The sequence below is a fragment of the Oncorhynchus tshawytscha genome, linkage group LG14, assembly GCF_018296145.1.
Source record: "Oncorhynchus tshawytscha isolate Ot180627B linkage group LG14, Otsh_v2.0, whole genome shotgun sequence".
Lineage (NCBI taxonomy): Eukaryota > Metazoa > Chordata > Actinopteri > Salmoniformes > Salmonidae > Oncorhynchus > Oncorhynchus tshawytscha.
In genome coordinates, this window is record NC_056442.1 from 25007344 (window position 1) to 25029581 (window position 22238).

At 41.1% G+C, this 22238-nt stretch overlaps 1 protein-coding gene across 2 annotated transcripts in view; it reads left to right on the forward strand.

Annotated features, from left to right (window-relative positions):
• Positions 1–22238, forward strand: part of LOC112266834 (limbic system-associated membrane protein) — a 1006051-nt gene that overhangs the window by 499157 nt on the left and 484656 nt on the right. The window lies entirely within an intron of this gene.

Below are 22238 nucleotides of genomic sequence, written 5' to 3' on the forward strand. Positions count from 1 at the left end.
GTCATGACATACCTGCACCGCATATTGAGATGTGCCCTTTGTTAAGTAAATCAGGTGATAAATGAGCTGAAAAGGAAGCGTGGAAGGATCCTGTCTTTCTCCCTATAGCGAAGTGCTTTCTCCTTTTATTTACAGATTACATACCAGTTTGTTATTAAGGCACATGAAAGTTCACATGTTCAAGAAGGCATTTCTGCAACAACAAAAATAATAATTTATATTAAAAACGGCCCTACTGTGAAGTAGGAACTAGTGTCCAACTTCCACCTTCCTGAATCCGGACACAATGGTTTTCTTTGAAGGCAGCATTGAGAGAACAACTGTTTTATATACATTATTCAATATATGCATTCCGAGTATCCCGGATACAAGGTACAACACTGTGAGAGACATCACAGCCTACTCTTCTTTAACTCACAATTGATCAACTTTTCATTACCTTGTGCCTGCTCTATAAATATGGAATCCAGCGGCATTTATTCAGTGAAATGTAATAATTTTCTATATTGAAAAACCATTGGAGCAGAAAGAGCGCTTTATAATTACTCTTCTTGAACTAACTCTTGTAATTCTCCCTCTCTCTCTGGCTTATTCCTTCTCCTTAGCCTGATTGCTTTTCATTCCAGGCGGGAGAAGAGCAGACAAATCCCAATAGTCTAAAGCTCGGTGACAGGAAACACAACTCTGTGACTTAACTTGAAACAGGGAGCCGAAATGGCCGCCAAGTAGCGTTCTCTGTGTATTGGGGCATTGACTGAGTCTGGAGAGCTGTGTGAAACTGTCTAACTGTTGGAGCAGCTGCATGGGACCGTTGCTGAGACCAGAGGCAAAGTGTCCAAGTATAACAAGAGCAAAACATTCATTAATCAAATGCTCTCAACAGAGTCAGAAATAATCAACTGGACTGGGAACCATGTGACCGAGCCCACTGAAAATAGACAAAGGAATGCTTTATGGACGACAGAATAAGTGTTGCAACTGAAACTGGAGCTCCAACAGTCATTCGGGGTCAACACATATGCTGAATGTATAAGTATGATTCTAGGTCATGTGTTTCTCAGGCTCTAAAAGTTCCTAGTTCCTAGTTGTTCTACAGCACATTTGTTTAACCTTTGTGATACAATTTAACCATGACTTTTGTGTTTATTGATGAGGTTGCTATATTAGCAATGTATTTCACATACGCAGTATTTAAATCAAATTCCAGAATTACAATGATGAAGAGATCCATCAGCTAGACAGGAGACTAAAAGCCCATGTCAAACCAAAGGCAGCTGAAACCTACTTTTAGGGCCTTGAGGTAAAGCGTTTTATGTTGCCTTTTAAGTCTTAGACTGACACAGTCAGTACAGTGATTTAGAATAAATTCACAATATTGTTTACATGAAATCATGCACCTCTAATCTAAAACCTTTAATTTGAAACAGTAATTTGAAGACAGCCATCTTTAAACAAATAAATATATTTGTTGGATTTAACGCTACTTTGACAGTGAGGGAAAGATGAGGAAACAAACTAAAAAGTGGGGTTCAAAAGAATGCAACAACCATGAAGTTTTCCAGCGAGCTCTCACTTGAGGTGGATGATATGTTGAGAGAAAAAAATAATCACCATCACAGTACGAGCAACAGAAGTCAGTGAGATAAAAGAGAAGTTGCCTTCTGGCTGTTTTTAAAATGGCAGGCCCATGAAAGCCTTGTCTCTCGAAACAAAATGGGTACAAAACATGCACAATGACATGGACATAACAACAAACAAAACCAAGATTTTTCAGTGATTTGATTGTACGGTAACGAGCAGGAGACGGTTGGGAGTCAGGTACACGTCTATTTCAAGGTAATGGAAAAGTGATGTTGTTTCATGTTTTTGATTTGGAAACTTGTGATTGATTTTAATGCCCAGTGGGGTTTCTAGGTTTCTACTCCGAGTTAGGCAGCCAAACAACGTTCCTATAATGCAGACATACAAATGAATGTTACGTCATCCAACCGCACAAGCATCCCAGCATAAGGCCCGTACACACTCAAGTTTTACCACTGATGTACAGTACAATACATTTGGCAAAATGGTTGTGATACAACAGAGTTTTTCTGCAGACAAATGTTTACTCAACCATTCTGGAGACACCACACAATGGTTGTTCAGACAAACTCTCTTACAAAAATATCAGTTGTATCACAACCATTGTGTCAAATGCATTGCACATCAGTTGAACAACCTGTAAGTGTGTACGGGGCCACAGTGAAGATCTCCATTTGTATTTGTTTGTATTTGTATTTTTTAGGGATCCCCATTAGCTGCTACTCTTCCTGGGGTCCGAACACATTAAGGTACTTACATTACATATAAAACACAAGATAAAACAGTACATCATATAACATTATTACACCACTACATATCTACAATACGAAATGTATAATACCACCATACAACAATACCACAATGTACATGTGTGTGTTTGTATCTTTGTGTGTGTCTCTTCGCAGTGTGTGTCTTTTACAGTCCCCGCTGTTCCATAAGATGTATTTGTACCTGTTTTTTAAAATCTGATTTTACTGCTTGCATCAGTTACCTAATGTGGAATAGAGTTCCATGTAATCATGGCTCTATGTAGTACTGTGTGCCTCCCATAGTCTGTTCTGGACTTGGGGATTGTGAAGAGACCTCTTGTGGTATGTCTTGTGGGGTATGCATGGGTGTGCGAGCTGTGTTCCAGTAGTTCAAACAGACTGCTCGGTACATTCAGCTTGTAAACACTTCTTACAAAAACAAGTAGTGATGAAGTCAACTCTCTTCCACTTTGAGCCATGAGATATTGACATGCATATAATTAATGTTAGCTCCCCGTGTCCTTTTAAGGGCCTGCTGTGTTGCCCTGTTCTGAGCCAATTGTAATTTTCCTAAGTCACTCTTTGTGGCACCTGACGACATGACTGAACAGTAGTCCAGGTGCGACAAAACCAGGGCCTGTAGGACCTGCCTTGTTGATAGTGTTGTTAAGAAGGCAGAGTAGTGCTTTATTATGAACAGACTTCTCCCCATCTTAGCTACTGTTGAATCAAAATGTTTTGACCATGACGGTTTATAATCCAGGGTTACTCCAAGCAGTTTAGTCACTTCAACTTGCTCAATTTCCACAGTATTCAATACAAGCTTTAGTTAAGGTTTAGGGTTTAATGAATGATCTGTCCTAAATACAATGCTTTTAGTTTTTGAACTATTTAGGACTAACTTATTCCTTGCCACCCATTCTGAAACTAACTGTGGCTCTTTGTTAAGTGTTGCAGTCATTTCAGTCACTGCAGTAGCTGACGTGTATAGTGTTGAGTCATCTGAATACACTGACACACTGGCTTTACTCTTGTCGTTAGTAAAGATTTTAAAAAGTAAGGGGCCTAAAAAGCTGCCCTGAGGAATTCCTGATTCTAGCTAGATTATGTTGGAGAGGCTTCCATTAAAGAACACACTCTGTGTTCTGTTAGACAGGTAACTCTTTATCCACAATATACGTAGCAGGGGGTGTATAGCAGATCGAGAATGTCAAAAGCCGCACTGAAGTCTAACAAGACAGCCCCACAATCTTTTTATCATCAATTTTCTCACGCAATCATTAGTAATTAGTTTAAGTGCTGTGCATGTTGAATGTCCTTCCCTATAAGCGTGCTAAAAGTATGTTGTCGATTTGTTTATTGTAAAATAGCATTGTATCTGGTTAAACACAATTCTTCCCAAAAGTTTACTAAGGGTTGGTACCAGGCTGATTGGTCGGCTATTTGAGCCAGTAAAGGGGGCTTTACTTTTCTTGGGTAGCGGAATGACTTTTGTATCCCTCCAGGCCTGGACACTATTAGGTTTAAATCGAAGATATGGCAAATAGGAGTGGCAATATAGTCCATTTGGTGTCATTGTATTATTTATAATGTCCTGTTTCCTTGATACATGTGCATAAACGGGAAGTAGATTCATAAATGGAGAGCAGTTCATCCCAGCCTTGTGTTGAAGGTCTCAAATCTATTCTAATAGCTATTCAAGGTGTCTGTGGGTTTCTACTCATCTGTGACATTTGAATACATCACAACTCACAAGTGGTCTGCTCTGGCTTGATCTCAACTAGCTACTGGAACACATGAGTGCCAAGGAGAGGTGCTTCATTATCCACTGTCTGCTCCAGAAGCTTTAAAGTCCAATAATAAATGAATAACTGATTTCAAATGCAGCAGCTGACCTGTTGATGAGTTGTTTCATATTGCCATGATTCAGTCTTCCATATTGAGGACTAATAACAAGCCAATGCAAGCCGAAGCAAGGATATGCATATTCTTGATACCATTTGAAAGGAAACACTTTGAAGTTTGTGGAAATGTGAAATTAATATTAGAGAATATAATCCAAATCATTTTTTTTCATTATCTTTGAAATGCAAGAGAAAGGCAATTATATCACTTAGGAGTCTAGGCACAATTTAGATTGTGGCCACTAAATGGCAGCAGTGTATATGCAAAGTTTTAGACTGATCCAATGAACCATTGTATTACTGTTCAAAATGTTGTATCAAGTCTGCCCAAATGTGTCGAATTGGTCAATTGATACATTTTCAAGTCCATCGCTATAGTGAACATACAAATATGATATGATAAGGGTATGTTTGTATGATTTTCCAAATAACTAAATAGGGAGTTAATTTCAGTTAATTTCAGTTGATTTGCCCATAAAATGGACAATTGCACACATGCCCCTATCACTCCTATTGATGTTTAGCTAGCGGTGGCTAATGTTAGCTGAAGTTCTTAGTGGCTGTTTAGAGAAAGTCGAACCGGGGTTAGGATGGACATGAAAAGGGATTTCAGTACAAACGAGCCATACAGTCAAGTGTGTCTGGACACGTCATCCACAACTTGAAATGTATTGGTTGAATTAACTTGTCCTTAACTAATTCAATATTCTCTTATTCTGTTAGAAGCAGCCAATGATCGTTATCCCCACCTCCCAGCATCTCAAAATGAAATACTATAGACACATAGTTAGTATTGACTTAGGAATACTCACACGTTGCAGAATCGGGTAAACCTCAAAGTGCCTCTGAGAGGCCACACACATTATGTTACAAACCTGACTGGAAAATATTGACTTCCCATTGTGTGGTGAACCAGAGCTAATTAACATCAGAATAATTGCGATACTTCTTCTGGAATGAGGATTTATGGGGCGCTCTAAGAGAATAACAAACGCCATCTACGGCGATAGAATACACAGTGACAAATTTAATGAAGACGTATGGACTAATATTTGACAACAGTGTCTGCCATTTACATAAGCTTCCATATTAATAGGCTGTTAGTCAGCATACTGATTGAAGGAAGGTCGACTCCTGTCCGACTTTACAGAGCCTAAGAATAAACAGCAGGAGAGCGGAGAACAAGTTCAGCCAGGAGATGTTGAAGGTGAATGAAGAAAGGTGCTGGTGCAGAGGCTGGTAATCATGGCAGAGCAGCTGAGGGACACAACAGGCTCCAGAGTAAACCTGTTGACAAGTGCCATCCCAAATTACAGTCCCCATAAACAGCCTGCTAATTAGTGTTAGTGTGTGTGTGTGGATCCCAGAGAGGCTGATATGTGGGCTAGCCACTTCAGGGACCCTGATAACCTATGACACCAGAATAGAGCTCCCCCACCTGACAAGGCCACAAATCTGCAACGGCCCCCTCTGACAGTGGTATGCGCTCCATTTTTCCTACATACACATACATATGTGGCTGGACGTACACACACACATTAACACTTTTGTACTCTCGGTGTCTCCCATAATCTAACAGCCTATACATCCACAAACAGCCTTTCAGATCTATGTCTTTTGTGTACACTGCCATGACCCAAACACATGGATGCTCACACGATCTCCCCTGTAAACAAACCCAAACATCTGTCGCTCTGGGATCCAAATCTATCCACATCAGTTAGCCTTGGCACTTTTGTTTACTGAGAGGAGACCTCAAACAAACCTGTCAGAATGCCAGGGAGGATATTAACGGCCATCCATCTTAACCAGGCGATTAGCACGTCAGACAGTGCCCAGGCATGACTGTTGACACGGGCAGAAGAGACATGCTCAGCGGTGGCGGGTGCCATTCCCTCTGTGTGTGGTCAAAGCGGGCACGTTTCGGAAAGTCACATTGAGCGCTTGATGTAGGCAGTGACACGGCCGGCCTGCATCATTAAGGGGGACTTGAGGGAGGGCCTGGTGATGTGCTTGTCTGTTATCATTAGTCACTTAACTCTGTTGGCTCCTTCTCTCCCATACAGAGAGAGACTGAAGTCTGGCCTGTCTCTGAGGCTCAGTATGTGTCTGTGATAAACACACAGCTACTGTAGCATCAACACAAAGAATCAACCTTGTCATTGACAGGAGGAGCATGCTCTGGGCATGTGTTTACATCCTTACAAACTCAAACACATGCTGAATGTGGATGCATACACACACACACACACACACACACACACACACACACACGCACTTACACTCACACACACACACCTACACACACACCTATACACCCACACACCACACACACCACACACACACACACACACACACACACACACACACACACACACACACACACACACACACACACACACACACACACACACACACCTCTGAAAATATATTTTAGTTTGAAGTGTAAGCCATGCTTTTAGTCACACGGAGCTTACTGCAGAAGGATTTACAGTATTTTACACCTCGCTAATACTGCCCATTTAGCTAATCGCCTGCAGCCAAAATCAACCATTGCTAATGTCACTGTGGCTCTGTTGGAAGACTGAGGGAGACAGTCTTGTGATGACTGAGAGGTGACAATCTCTCCTCTCTCTCTCTCTCTCTCCTCTCTGAGCGGCCCATGGTTTATGAGGTGTGACAAGAGGCAGACTGGGTCACTATTAGAGCCATTGTCAGTTACTAAGAACTCGGTCCAAATGGTATGAAGACACCCCAGGGTCTGTCATGGCAGTGGCCTAATGGCCCCTCAACAGCCATGTACAGGTTAACTACAATACCTATAATTCAATCATGATCAGCCAAAGCAGCCTCATGCACAAATCAACATGGCGGGAATGTTCCTCAGGCTATTTCAGCCCCACACGACATGCATAAATTCATAAAATGCTTGCTGTCGTATGTTGCAGACTGTATTCTCCAGTCGATATACTGCTTCTTTGACTAATGGGGACAGTGGAGTTGGTCCAGATCAGACACACTGACTGGCTGCACAAGTCCCTGTTTGAAATGTGAGGACTGTGTGGGAGTTTATTTAGGGAGTGTCTGAATAGTCTGGGTTGATATGTATAATGGACACAATGACTGGGCAGTCTTGATGTGTCAGTCATGGTTGAATTATAAATAGCCAATAGGATATCGGACCGCAATAGTTCCGGGTAAATGTATCTACGATTCAGTCAATGTATGAGGCATGAGTAATTTAAATGACAGCTCTATCATCAGCAAGCAAAAACAAATTAAATTGCTAGATGAAAATTTGGAAAGGCCAAACTTTTGTCTCTATCTCTGGCAGTGGAATTTAGTTATATTTGTCCGTAGTGTATTATCATAATCAACCTTCTTTACCCCGTTTGACTTGAAGAATCAGATTTCTTTGGGAAAGAGGGTTTAAGGCAAGTTCTGCATAATGCAAGCTGAAATGAGTAAGGAGCTCGCAGACCAGCAGACTGCACGGATTACACAGACGGCTTGTTGCTCGTCATGAAATATCTAATTGAAAATCTTGACTGTTGGGGAGTGTGACACCCTGAGACACAATGGAAGTGTCTGATATTGGATTGCAGACTTCTAATGATTGCTTTGTCAGGCAGGATTGGATTTCACTGAAAGGTACACGGAGGACTGTACTTAAATAACTATTGAGGCAGTTGAACAACAGCTTCATCACTGCATTTATAAGTTCTCTCCATTGGAGCAGGCAGCCACACTTTTATTACGATATGACTCGACAAGTGTGCCCGTTGTTACACAGTGATGGTAATAATTTTGCATAAAAATAAAAACTAGTAAGGGATATTGATTACAATAGTGTAATCTTAAAACGAGTGGGAAGGCCCAACAATGACAGCAATTAACTAAAGTTGCTGATTAATCGGCATTCTGAGACCATCTGGTATGCCACGGCCTTACAATAATAGTGCTGACAGTAGCTGCTGCATTTGTTTATCCACTTCAGAAATTCAGTCTGACGATTTCAATTCTGTGTCAAACTACCTTTGTGCATTCAGAATGAGCTGAAGTCCTTGAAACAAGTATCAGTCATAACACTATGGATGCATTGAGACTAGAAACAGTTTGAATATTTACAACAGTTTTTTGGGCCACCAGACAATGTTCCCAGGTTTCCCTTGTGTACAAAGGAGCTCAGGCGGAGAGGGTTGAGCAGGTTGTTAACCTGAGAGCAGAGGTCGAGAAAGTCCATCTGAAGTCTGTCTGAGATGAAATGGAATGGAGTAACATTAGATGGGATGAACAAATTCAGCACAGGAATGAACAAGACTATAGTTTTGGAGAGATTGCCTCTAAGATGTCCCTAGAACTATTCAACACTGTGCAACAAGGATCTTTGGAATAATTCTATTGTTGCTCTTCACAGAGATTTGCATTGCAGAAGACTAGTTACTTAATAATTCATCATATATCTACCGCTGCAGAGTGACCTAAGAAACACTGGCTGCATCTGAAATGGCACCTTTCCCTATATAGAATCTGATCTATCTATATAGATCAGATCAAATTCCTGGAACAGATCAAATGTTTGATATGGTTTATTACATTTTACAGTAATCTGTAATGAGGAGGTTAAGGTGACTTATCTGTCTAAGAGAACTGAAATAATTCAAAGTGACATGTAATCATATTGCATATTAAGATATCACTAAAATAACTACAGGTAGCTCTTAGCCAACATGGTATCATTAGTGATATTTAACCATTGTAGTTACTGTATGTCACCTGCGTTGACATTACTTATGGTGAGATATTACTTATGTCACAATTAAATTGCGATAGACCATTCAAAGGGAGACAGTTCGTAGGGTTCTATCTTGACAGTTAACATTGTGAAAGGGTTAAATCATTAAAGCTATGGAGGAAAACACAGTTGACCATGACTTTTAGTCTGCTCACCTCTTCGCCTTTGGACGTGACCTATAGCTATAGTCAATCTGCCCTGGGTCCCACCCTATCCATGCCCCTGTAATCCATTCCCCACTTCCCTCAGAGGAATCTCAAGTGAAACTCCATTCAGTGAAAAATAAAATCACAGCTGCTGGGTCAAACAGATTGGTCACTTCATCTCCCACATAGCATTCTTCAGCTTCTATTTTCTTTCATTGTATCATTAAATACAATCCATCCCATACCCATTGCTTTTCTCCCGAAAGTGTTTTTCTCATGAATCTTTTTACAAGATATGAGAATGAGGAGAGAATGTTCAATCTCCTCAACTCCAATGATATATCATACAGTATGTGGGTATACTCTAATGTTGTGGTAACTGTTAGCTAATTTATTTTTCTTTCACTCTTCCTTAGCTAGTGGAAAGGAAGTAGACAAAATTGCAAATAGACACAATTCCACTTTGATTGCATATTAAAAGAGAAATTGTCACGTTCTGACCTTAGTTCTGTTATTATATTTTTGTTTTCGTATGGTCAGGGCGTGAGTTTGGTGGGCAGTCTATGTTTGTTTTTCTATGTTGGTTTTTGAGTTCGGCCTAGTATGGTTCTCAATCAGAGGCAGCTGTCAATTGTTGTCCCTGATTGAGAATCATACTTAGGTAGCCTGGGTTTCACTTTTGGGTTGTGGGTGTTTGTTTTCCGTGTGAGGGTTTGGTCCACACGGTACTGTTTTCGGTTTTGTATATTCACGTCATCATTTGTTGTTTTGTTCGAGTGTTCTATTGTCTTGATTAAAAAACATTATGGACACTTACCAAGGTCCAGGTCCTCCGATCCTTCTCGCTACTCCTCCTCAGAAGAGGAGGACGAGAACCCTTACAGAAATGGGCCATCTAACATTTGTCAGTGTTGTTGAGATGTTTAGCCCAGTATATGCTATGATTCACTACCTTGATTCTTGCAGTGAATTAAACTTTCCCTCCAAACTTACGAGATGAGACTGCATTTCTGTTTGGCAGTTTTCCAAGAAAAAACACTACAGAATATCGTCATCTATACATTTTTCATGAATATGGAATGTTTCATCATTTAGAACAGGCTAGAAAATATAAATTCTCCAAATGCAAGGCTATATTAGTGAAGCTTTATGGGTTTATGTCATATTGTTTGAGTTATGCTTGGTAAATTAAGTGTGCATAGGAAGATTAAAGTGTTCTGGATAGGGATCCCTGTACAAAGTCTTACCAAGTACAATCTTACCGATCCTGTCTGAGGTTCAGTGTTCATTGTTGTTTATCACTGAGGGGCAGACATGTAGCTGCTGTAAATTGCTGAATTGAACAGATTTCACATTCAAATGCGTCAGACCGCAAACGGCATGTTTCCCGAACAGTTTGTTTCGAATCCAGACACACCAAGGTCTTTACTTTTCACTGTAAAAACAACAGACTACATTGAGTATTTTTTACCACCACCTTTTCATCAGAAATAGTTAACTATTATACTTGGAATACTTATTGAATCATTCATTTTAATTGTCCGCACATTCAGCTGTGGCAGACAGATATAGAGAGGGTACACAATTGATATTGAGAAGCTTTCCCCCCTGAGGAACATAATGATACCTTACATTGACTTCTTAAAGAAGTCTACTTGATTACCTTCAAGTAGACTGACCTGGAGGGAAATCATGTCTTTGGTAGAGCTAGAATCTAACTCTGTGGGAAAGTTCTCAGTCACAACCAGCCCAGGTACATCTGTCTATCTCTATCTATCTATCAAGTCCACCACATTGCAGAGAGCTTAATCTCAGCTTTAAAGAAGTGATTTAAGCCAGGCCAATGACCCATGTCTTCATTCATTGGGCTGACATCTTTACAGGCCCATTGTGCCCGGCACTTCCAATCAGTCAAACAGCGGTGTGGGATAATGCCGTCTCCTGGTTGTATGGGAGACACTCAAGTGGAGTTCATTTCCTGTTTGTGTTCACCTTGTTTCTATACTTCAATGGTAAGCCCTATATACACTACACCCTTGTACCACTTGAAGACAGGATTGTATAGAGAATATCTTTATACTATCTTTATATTACATGGATCCTCATTTAGGTAACATTATATTCCTATCCACATCCAACATACAATATATCTCTATATCAGGAAAGAGTCATTGAAAAACATTGGCTTGCTTTTCCAGCCAACTGGAGGTCATGATGAGAGGTGACCAGAGCGAAGAATAGAGAGAGGTTTTTGCCTTTGCATAATAGTCTATTTTAAAGGATTAGGTGTTTGTTTGCTGCAGGGAGAGGTAGATGAACACAAATTAAATCTTGGTTTTGTTTGAGAATGCATGGGCGGATCATTTACATCCTCCCATGATCCCCCACAACCACTTTTCTGGGTTGTCTGATATTCCAGGTGAGCTGACCTCGAAATACTAAACGATGAGAAAACAAAGCATGTTTGAAAAAATCACGTCTCTACTGATTATGTCAAATCTGACTGTTACTTTTCTCTATCCTTTTCCTCTCCTGGCGACGAGATTTCAATGTGTATTTCTTTAGACACTGATGTCTATGATGGTTAAATACGGATTAGAAAAACAGACTAAAGCACTTAGGAGTCTTCACCTGACTGACAGAAGATAATGGAAGGTCTCTGTGACGTGGTCGTTATGTTAAGGCTATAACAAGCTGCAATTATAAGCATTGTCATTGACTGACACAGGCACTGGTCACAAACATACAATGAATCACTGCTCACAAAAATGTTTTCGTGGATCAAGTAGACCAGTTCCAGGAGGTATGGTTTACGATTGAAACCCTCCATTGAACAATATACTGTGGCACAGTCAGTGTAATTGTGTTTCACTATATTGATGCTGCAATGCGCTGTGTACAGACAAAATAGCTGAAGTAATATATTTTGATGACCCAAGTATAGAGAGTGAAATGTGAACATAAAAAAACAATTATGATTGACTCAAGTCTCCCTCTATGCTTTTCTTTCTTCAAATGCCAATGCTTTTTTTGCTATGTCCCTCACTGCTGTAGCCAACAGACATTCTTTATTGAATATTTTGTTTCTTTTTTTTGTCTTTTCAAAAATAAGATAGATCTAAAGATGCAAGTCTCTTCCTTCTCAGTCTCTATCTTTTCCCTCTGTCAAGTCTGAGTGTTCCTCTTCAGGCTGGGCTCCCTAGTTCCCATATAATTCTATAGCTTGTTTTTTTATCCGTATGCTTCTCCTGTTGAGCAGTTATGCATTTTCCTTGCTTTGGTCTCAATCGCACATCTGCAAAAATGAAATAAGATGAGGTGTAGAGTTTCAGTTCTCAGCTGCCAATTCCTGAGATGGAGTTTCAGTCATGTACACAATCCGTCCCAGAATCCATTTCAAAACCTTTTAGTATTCGTTTTGTGATCTTCCACAGATAGAGAGCGATTGTATTGAAAAAAATATTTTTATAATGTCATTTTAGCTCTGCAATGTCAATAAAGGAAAGAGATTTGACATAGTTTTGAAATGGCAACTATTCCTCTCCACAGTATACCTTTCAGGAATGGCTATTAAGTTTGAAAATAACCCTAATTTATATTATAGTGAGTGTGGTAATTGAGCCAGGGAAATAGTCTGGAAAAATGCTATAAAGTAGCTACCTTCCTTGTGAAATATGGTTACGCACATTATTGAATTACATTTCATATTACACCCACCATCTTCTTTTCCTTTGAGTTGATATTCCATATAGCTGTTATAAGTGGGAAGTCTCAATCTGACAAATCACAGGATGCACTCTTCCTTTTAGAGGTTCATTTCAGAAGCCATTGACTTCCTTCCTGGCAGAGAACAAGGACAATGGGATGATTGAATAAAATGGCTATGAGCTGATCCTTTCTGACACCTTATCAATGTACAGGCAACAGCACTTTATCTGTCAGTGAGGAAAAAGGTGTAAGGGGTGCTGTTACAGGGGGAGACTTCTAATAATGTTCCCTCTATCTTTCACCTCAATGAATAACACAACGGATTGAGGGATGTGATGTCCTCTATTTCCATGTAAATTGTGCTTGTTTACAGCAGCTTAAGTTGATTGGCTGAGATACAGTAAGGTTGTTGATCAATTGCCTTGATGGAAATGTGTGTTGCTAGAAGTCGAGTATGTTTCACAACTGGCTATGCACCTTACAGCGGCTCATACTTTAGACTAAAGCAACAAGACACTGCAAAACATTAAACTGGATGGGGCAATGGTTAGAGACAGCCAGGACAACAGTTTTAATGGGCGGAACTAGGTTTCTAACAATGGGACTTTTAACTTTGAGCATATATTTGGGGTATTCTCTAAGGTTTGCTTGTTAGAACTCAAAACCTCTCTTCCAATTTGCCTTGATACACTAGAATGATTGCGCAATCCCACTCGGCTGGGGAATATGGCTAGCATAGGCAAGGCTGCTTGAGAGCTGTCCAGGGTCCTGACTTCTCTAGCCTCTTTCTTCTGGTGGTGCTGAACAGACAGCTTGACTTCTCTGCATGTTGATCGACACCCTCTACATATACAGAATCTGGACTAAGGTGGTGCCTAGCATGGGTCAAGGAGAGACTGTTTATAGTAGTAAAATACACCAAACTAAACTATCATAAATGTTCAATAGCATAGGGAGCAGAAGAGGAAGTCCTTATCTGGTTGTTAGCCAGATATCCATTCTACAGCCCATCAATGATTTCCATATTTTGCAGTCCATTTTGGAAAAACAAAATTTCCCTATTTAAACAGTATGCTACTTGTGATACAATTATTGTCTGTCATCCGCTGCAGATCAAGATAGGTTAACCCTGAGCGTGCATGTGCCCGGCCCGCCACAGGAGTCCTGGCTGGCCAAACCCTCCCCTAACCCGGACGACGCTGGCGTAATTGTGCATCGCCTCATGTGTCTCCCAGTCGCGATCGGCTGCGACATAGCCCGGGATCGAACCCGGATCTTTGTTGATACCTCAAGCACTGCAGTGCATTAGACCGCTGCTCCACTCGGGAGGACCCCAAGTGTCTCTATTGACTACTGTATCCCAATAGGCACAAATTGACTAGAAGCACTAAGGAAAAACACCCTTGTTTCAGGATACTCCATACGAGGTCACAAAGGAAACATCCTCCATAAGACATGACAGAATCAGAGCTGTGTGTCTCCAGCACGAGCATGACTGATCTGGAGACACAGTAGTTCAGAATGTGGGCTAGCATGCATCTCTCTCTCTCTCTATCTCTCTCACTGTTCTTTCTCTCTCCTCTCACTCACTCTCTAACTCTCTCTCGCTCTCTCTCACTCGCTCTCTCTCTGATGATTCCCAATCTGGAGGAAACGAAAGTGTTCCAGTCCAGTGTCCAACCCCTAAAGACAGCGGTAGTCTCAATGCATCCTGTTCATGACGAATTACCTGTCCAAATGCATCCCATTCTCACAGTCAAGTGCATCTCCAAACTCTACAACCAACCCTGGGATTATGGTTTCACCGAAATACAAATGTTTTCTGTTACAAAAGCTTTGTCTAATGGCAGGTTTAAACATAATTAGCTCAAAAGGATTTCAATAGCAGGAGGATTAGGGTTTTGACAAACCTTGGCTATAGGCTACAGACACAATGTTAGCTAAATGAAAGAGAAGAATGCACATGAAATTGCTATGGTAAAATATATGACAGTCTGTTTTCTAGAATGCAGGAATTCAGACTTGAAGAACCTTGGCTCCAGAGAAATTACTGAAGAAAAGATGCTACACATCACTCAACGTATTGCTATGGTAAAATGGATGGCTGCCTGAATGTAAGAATTCACACTCGAAGAACCTTGCACATCTCACGTCTCATATGGTGCATCCATCAATGCTTTTATTGGGTGCAATGAGATGTTGTGGAGGTCTTACAGCAGGTCTTACAATGTGATTAAAGGTCGTATCATTGGACGGTACACAGGTGGCTCAGAGAATGTGACACCGCTCCCATTCCACAGCCCTATGTGGAGTATCCCGTCACTGTGTACGTCAAGATAACCTGAACATTGTCTTACATTGCATGCACACCCCGTCGTGCAGTCTGCATAATATCTCTCAATCAGATACCAAGTCGACTCATGAATTGTTCATGAAAGGATATTTGCCAGGCCAGGCATCATTTACATTGAATTCACAAGAAGTGTTCTTTGAGTCTATATTCTGACTCAAAGAGAAATGTGGCATTTCTTTGGTCATGTAAATCTTGCATCTTCTTGGCAATATACAAAATTCATAATACATGAGGTATTTTTAGATCCTTATTTTGATGTGTTGTGTAAACTGTACTCTCTCATCACCTCGTCATGGTAAACTGGGACTCTTTTGAACCATAGACCGTTCCTATATGTTTGTACCACATTTTCCTGTACATCTCAGCACTGACAAAGCGAGTTTTTATATAAACATGTGGTTCCAACTCCCTCAACCTCCTCCCCATCTCCCACTGTAAGAAGTGAGTTTAGCAGACATTTGGTTCAACTACTTTCTCTCTAATGACCAGCTTTCCATATCAACCCAGACTTCCACCATAGCTCAGTGGAAAAGAGCAGATGATTGATTTAGATGAGGTACATTGCTGTGCAAAGAAGGCAGTATGGAGAAGCTCTCTCTGTGTCTTGGAACCACAGTGAATTGTTTACATGTGTGTATGCTCACAGTCACAACAGACTGACTAACACTTTATAGGCTTGAATAATTAAACTGTCACATTTACACGCAAACTGGAAATATTGTCTGTATTTACAGTGTATGTCCTTGAGAGTGTATTTCTAAACTTTTAATTATAGTTTTTTTTTACTTCTCTCTTCATCTAAAAGCCCAAAGCAATCCCCTGTTAGAGTAAAATCAGCCCATGAACATTCTCCCTAAAATAAAAAGTGTATTAAATGTATTATTTTTGCTCACATACAAAGTCAGGTTTTGTCATTGTGACAGATACGATCCTGGCCTGACACATCTGCTGTAATATTTACCGGTTTTATGACAGTTTGATAGTTTTGATGGTTTCAGAGATGGATTATTGATCAGATGTCAGAGAGAATTTAAAAGTGAGCTTTTGTGAAATGTGGAAATTGAAGCAGAGAGGAAAACTCATGAGAGGAAAACATTTGAGCATTCCAATGTGGTGTGTATTTTTTTCAGTTGGATAATTCGATTTGATTTCCTATGGGTACCGTAGGCAAGGACACACTAATGTATCACACTACTATTGGGTATGAAGAACAATATGGATGCCCTGGCCCCTGGGTGCCATTAGCCTGGTCCCAGATCAGTTTGTGCTCCCGAGTGGCGCAGCCACTCTGTGCAAGAGGAGTCACTACAGTCCCTGGCTCGAATCCAGGCTGTATCACGTCCGGCTGTGATTGGGAGTCCCAAAGGGCGATGCACAATTGACCCAGCATTGTCCGGGTTTGGTCGGGGTAGGTCGTCATTGTAAATAAGAATTTGTTCTTAACTGACTTGCCTAGTTAAATAAAGGTAAAAATATATATATACAGTGGGGAGAACAAGTATTTGATACACTGCCGATTTTGCAGGTTTTCCTACTTACAAAGCATGTAGAGGTCTGTAATTTTTATCATAGGTACACTTCAACTGTGAGACAGAATCTGAAACAAAAGTCCAGAAAATCACATTGTATGATTTTTAAGTAATTAATTTGCATTTTATTGCATGACATAAGTATTTGATACGTCAGAAAAGCAAAACTTAATATTTGGTACAGAAACTTTTGTTTGCAATTACAGAGATCATACGTTTCCTCTAGGTCTTGACCAAGTTTGCACACACTGCAGCAGGGATTTTGGCCCACTCCTCCATACAGACCTTCTCCAGATCCTTCAGGTTTCGGGGCTGTCGCTGGGCAATACGGACTTTCAGCTCCCTCCAAAGATTTTCTATTGGGTTCAGGTCTGGACACTGGCTAGGCCACTCCAGGACCTTGAGATGCTTCTTACGGAGCCACTCCTTAGTTGCCCTGGCTGTGTGTTTTGGGTCGTTGTCATGCTGGAAGACCCAGCCACGACCCGTCTTCAATGCTCTTACTGAGGGAAGGAGGTTGTTGGCCAATATCTCGCGATACATGGCCCCATCCATCCTCCCCTCAATACGGTGCAGTCGTCCTGTCCCCTTTGCAGAAAAGCATCCCCAAAGAATGATGTTTCCACCTCCATGCTTCACGGTTGGGATGGTGTTCTTGGGGTTGTACTCATCCTTCTTCTTCCTCCAAACACGGCGAGTGGAGTTTAGACCAAAAACCTCTATTTTTGTCTCATCAGACCACATGACCTTCTCCCATTCCTCCCCTGGATCATCCAGGTGGTCATTGGCAAACTTCAGACAGGCCTGGGCATGCGCTGGCTTGAGCAGGGGGACGTTGCGTGCGCTGCAGGATTTTAATCCATGACGGCATAGTGTGTTACTAATGGTTTTCTTTGAGACTGTGGTCCCAGCTCTCTTCAGGTCATTGACCAGGTCCTGCCATGTAGTTCTGGGCTGATCCCTTGCCTTCCTCATGATCATTGATGCACCACGAGGTGAGATCTTGCATGGAGCCCCAGACTGAGGGTGATTGACCGTCATCTTGAACTTCTTCCATTTTCTAATAATTGTGCCAACAGTTGTTGCCTTCTCACCAAGCTGCTTGCCTATTGTCCTGTAGCCCATCCCAGTCTTGTGCAGGTCTACAATTTTATCCCTGATGTCCTTACACAGCTCTCTGGTCTTGGCCACTGTGGAGAGGTTGGAGTCTGTTTGATTGAGTGTGTGGAGAGGTGTCTTTTATACAGGTAACAAGTTCAAACAGGTGCAGTTAATACAGGTAATGAGTGGAGAACAGGAGGGCTTCTTAAAGAAAAACTAACAGGTCTGTGAGAGCCGGAATTCTTACTGGTTGGTAGGTGATCAAATACTTATGTCATGCAATAAAATGCAAATTAATTACATAAAAATCATACAATGTGATTTTCTGGATTTTTGTTTTAGATTCCGTCTCTCACAGTTGAAGTGTACCTATGATAAAAATTACAGACCTCTACATGCTTTGTAAGTAGGAAAACCTGCAAAATCGGCAGTGTATCAAATACTTGTTCTCCCCACTGTATATGTATATATATTTATGTCAGCAACATACCACTCTACATCCCACTGTTGGCTTGCCTCTAAAGCTAAGCAGGGTTGTTTGTCCTGGTTGGTCCCCAGGGCAGAGATTAGGGACATTACCCTGTGTAGGGTGTCGTCTTTCGGATGGGACGTTAAACAGGTGTCCTGATTAACTTTGGTCACTAAAAGATCCCAAGGCAGTTGTCGTAAGAGTAGGTGTGTTAACCCTGGTGTCCTGGCTAAATTTCCAATCTGTCCCTCATACCATCATGGCCACTTAATCAACCCCAGCTTCCAATTGGCTCATTCATCCCCCCCCTCCTCTCCCCTGTAACTATTCCCCAGGCTGTTGCTATAAATTAGAATGTGTTCTCAGTCAACTTACCTGGTAAAATAATGGATAAATAAAATACAATGAAATGTCAAACATGGGTACCAGACTGATAGCACAAACAGATATGGGACCTGGCTAATGGTACCCACGGAATCTTTATTGTTCAGTTGTACCCAACGTTAGTGTGACGCATTAGGGTGTTGTTGTGTACAGCACCTGAACTTGGTATGACAAGGAATGGCAAGTAGTGGCATGATGGCACAAACAGTTACCCAGGTTAGGGTGCCATTTCATGTCAAATCTAACCTAAATTGCTGTTTCCTGCAGTATAACTTGATAGCAAGCTGTGTAGTTTATGTCGTAATCATAGCATCCCAAATCATTATGAATATGACACAGGTCTCATACAGTAATGGCATGAATTAAGAACCATCCTTAAGGTTGTTTTTTATAAAACATACACATTAGAATTGGAAATACCATCAGACATTCACTAGACTGAATTGGGATTAGATGCTCCTGTGAGTCTGTCTAATTTATTCTGTTTTCAATCAAAAGACTAACAGGAGTAAGTCCTGTATGTGTCATGGCTAAATGTTGTGAATATTCTAAATGTGATCCATAATATTCAGTAGGAAAAATAGCAAAACTCCATGTTACTTTTTTTTTTTTTTTTTTTACAGTAACTGACAATCCTTCTAAGTATTTTTTATTTGAATTGACATGTCCCTTTCCAAAGATTAGTAATAGGAGGATTACAGGCCTGTCAGAGACACTATCCCAGTCCTAGGAAGAACAAAGTGTCTTTGAAAGAGCCTCAGACGACTTACATGCGTCTCTTCCTCATTGCTCTCTGAAGGGGTGTCTGTGGGAAAGATTTAGCCTGATCACAGTAGCCTTTTATGTTTAGTGCCACTAGTTCTGACAGAAGGAATGTGCTTTCAATGTGCAGAAATCCAGTGGCTTATTTTTCCATATGTCTTTCAAACAGCACTGAATACTCAACTCAGAGTTCATCAAGGCTATCGATCTACTCTGGACTAACATGTAGTGCTCGACTGACTCCACGTTAATTCGTTTTTCCTTAATGTCTAACTTGATGGAATTGTCTGCATGCAGTTTCAGGCTATCCTTATTCCAATGATTGAGGTAGGCTGTGAAGGAATTGCTGCTGAAGCCAATTATAATATGGAAAAACATACTGTAATTTGTCATTACTCAAAGATGAATATTTGGGGAAGCATAGTCAGTGAAAAAGTCTTAAGATAAATGGTCTTAAAGAAAAAAAGCCCTTAACCCTCTATTGAGTGTTCCTTTGAGTCGACTCAAAAGCCAGTTCCAATGCTTTTCAGATTCTTCACCTAATCAGGGACTGATTTAGACCTGGGACACCAGGTGTGTACAATTAATTATCAGGTAGAACAGAAAACCAGCAGTACTCTGGACTCCTGCACTATGGCCAGTCTTCCACAAGTCCAAGCATTTTGTTCACACCCCCTCAAAAGGTTGCCACTCAAATTGCATTCAGGCATTCGTCACACTGAGCCTGTATTTGTTGTGAATGGAAGAAATGTGGAGGGACCAAAAAAAAAAAAATAGTAGACACTTTGGGATTTTGTGTCCGACATTTTCGGATGGAGCTAATGCTTTATCCACAGCCGGATGAACGACAACGGAGATGATTGTCCCAAAAAAAACACCCAAACAGTCTTTCATTTGACGGATGCAGCTCATCTGAATGTGTCCATCTGTTTTCCTACAGCTAGGTCCCCGGGCTTAGAGGGGTAATCGTGGGAGGGGCTAAAAATATTGTCCTGCGTTTTTGAGACTATCCCAATCATGGCAGATTTTTTGTAGATTCTTCTGTCCTATTTGCGTTCAAAGAGAAGGTTTTGGTATTTCGATGAGTTTTTAAAATCAGCTTTCTTCCAAACAACAGAGTACACAGACTATATAAAACAAATATTTAGCTTTTTAAGGCAGGCACTATATTAGCCGAAGATGTACTCTTAATGAGCCTACCATCACTACTTAATCCTTAAAAGTCTATTGACTCACCCGTGTAACATAACAAAATCCGTCAGCTTAAACTAGACATATCTGTTTCTTTGCATGGGCTGCGTCTCAATTCACTACATCCGCCTATGTCGGTCTTCCGCATCTACAGTGGAAGGTGCCGAGCTATAGCGATTTTTGTCAGACCACGAGACATCTCGACATCTTCTGTACCGTCCGAACGGTTTGGCCTGAAGTCGGCAACGCAGATGTGCCAACTTCTGTCTGTGGTGTCAGAAACATTTGGGCTACAAACTAAAACCCCACTTTGGAAAGGGGATACTGTCACAAGTGTTCTCCGTTTTGTTCAACGACCCCCACAAGCGTCACGGGACTCGTCCGAAGGTAACCCATACAAATGAATGGAAGTATGGAGTTTATACTTTTATCTGCACACAGATAACAGGCATTGCCATGAGAAACACACTATTTCACACATTTCACATTGTGTCACATGGCATGTTTGGGTTGAGCAAGCGAGCTGTGGCGGCCTCATGGTTATTCACTGCGACCTGCATGTCTTCAATTAAATATCCCAATGAAATGACAAACCATGTGAGAGGTGTTGCTGAAAGAAATAATGTATACAGACAATTGAGAATTATGACAATTGACAGCCCGTTGCTCTTACATGCTGCTCTTAAATATATTCTAACGGGGTACCGTTTGGCTTTGCATGCTAGACTGCTGGGATCTCATTGATTACTACATCAGACAGTAACATAAATACTATTCAGCCTTGAATGTGAATGGTGTACACACAAGGGTTCTCTAGCAGAACATGCATCATGAAAAGCTTGTGGTTCACATGGTGGTGTATAACAGGTAGAGAACAATATTCAATAATGTGTTACGCATCACATCCAGACATCCTCCTGAGCCACTTTTGTTTTTCTTTTCCATTATTGAAGCTGTAATGTCTTTGGCATTCATACTTAACAAGTGACTAGGATCTGAGCATAATTGAATTCAGCAACACCAGTCATTTAGCTCACCAGGGTTGACAAGAGGAGACTGAGCTGTGGAAGAGGGAATACAACGGCACGTTCAGGCAGCATCTGCTTTCATTGCCATCACAATAAATCCAGGAAGATTCAGGAAGAAAAAAACAATGCTTGATTACAAACAAAGACAGGGTTGCCACGCTGAATGAATATGCAGGATTCGTCTGGATTGACCTTGCTGTCAGTCGTGGACATGTACAACGGTAGATGAGAGGACCGTATTGGGCTGGCAGTAGAGAGAGAGAGAGAGGGAATGAACATGTTAAAGAGGAAACACTTCCCTCCCGCCCTTCCTGTCCCCTTCTCCCTCTCAGTCCTCTCTCTCACAGGCCATTTTCTAGTGAGTAGGGCCCCTGGACTTTGATTAGTCTTGTGTCTTTACAAACAGCCTGCCCTCACCTTGCCTGCAGGCTGAATGAAGAAGTGTCTTACCAAATGTCACTATTAGTATTCCACAGACCTTTTTCATTGTTTTGTTTTTTTACAGAGGGTAGCTAAAGGTCATTCCTCTCTTGAGGAC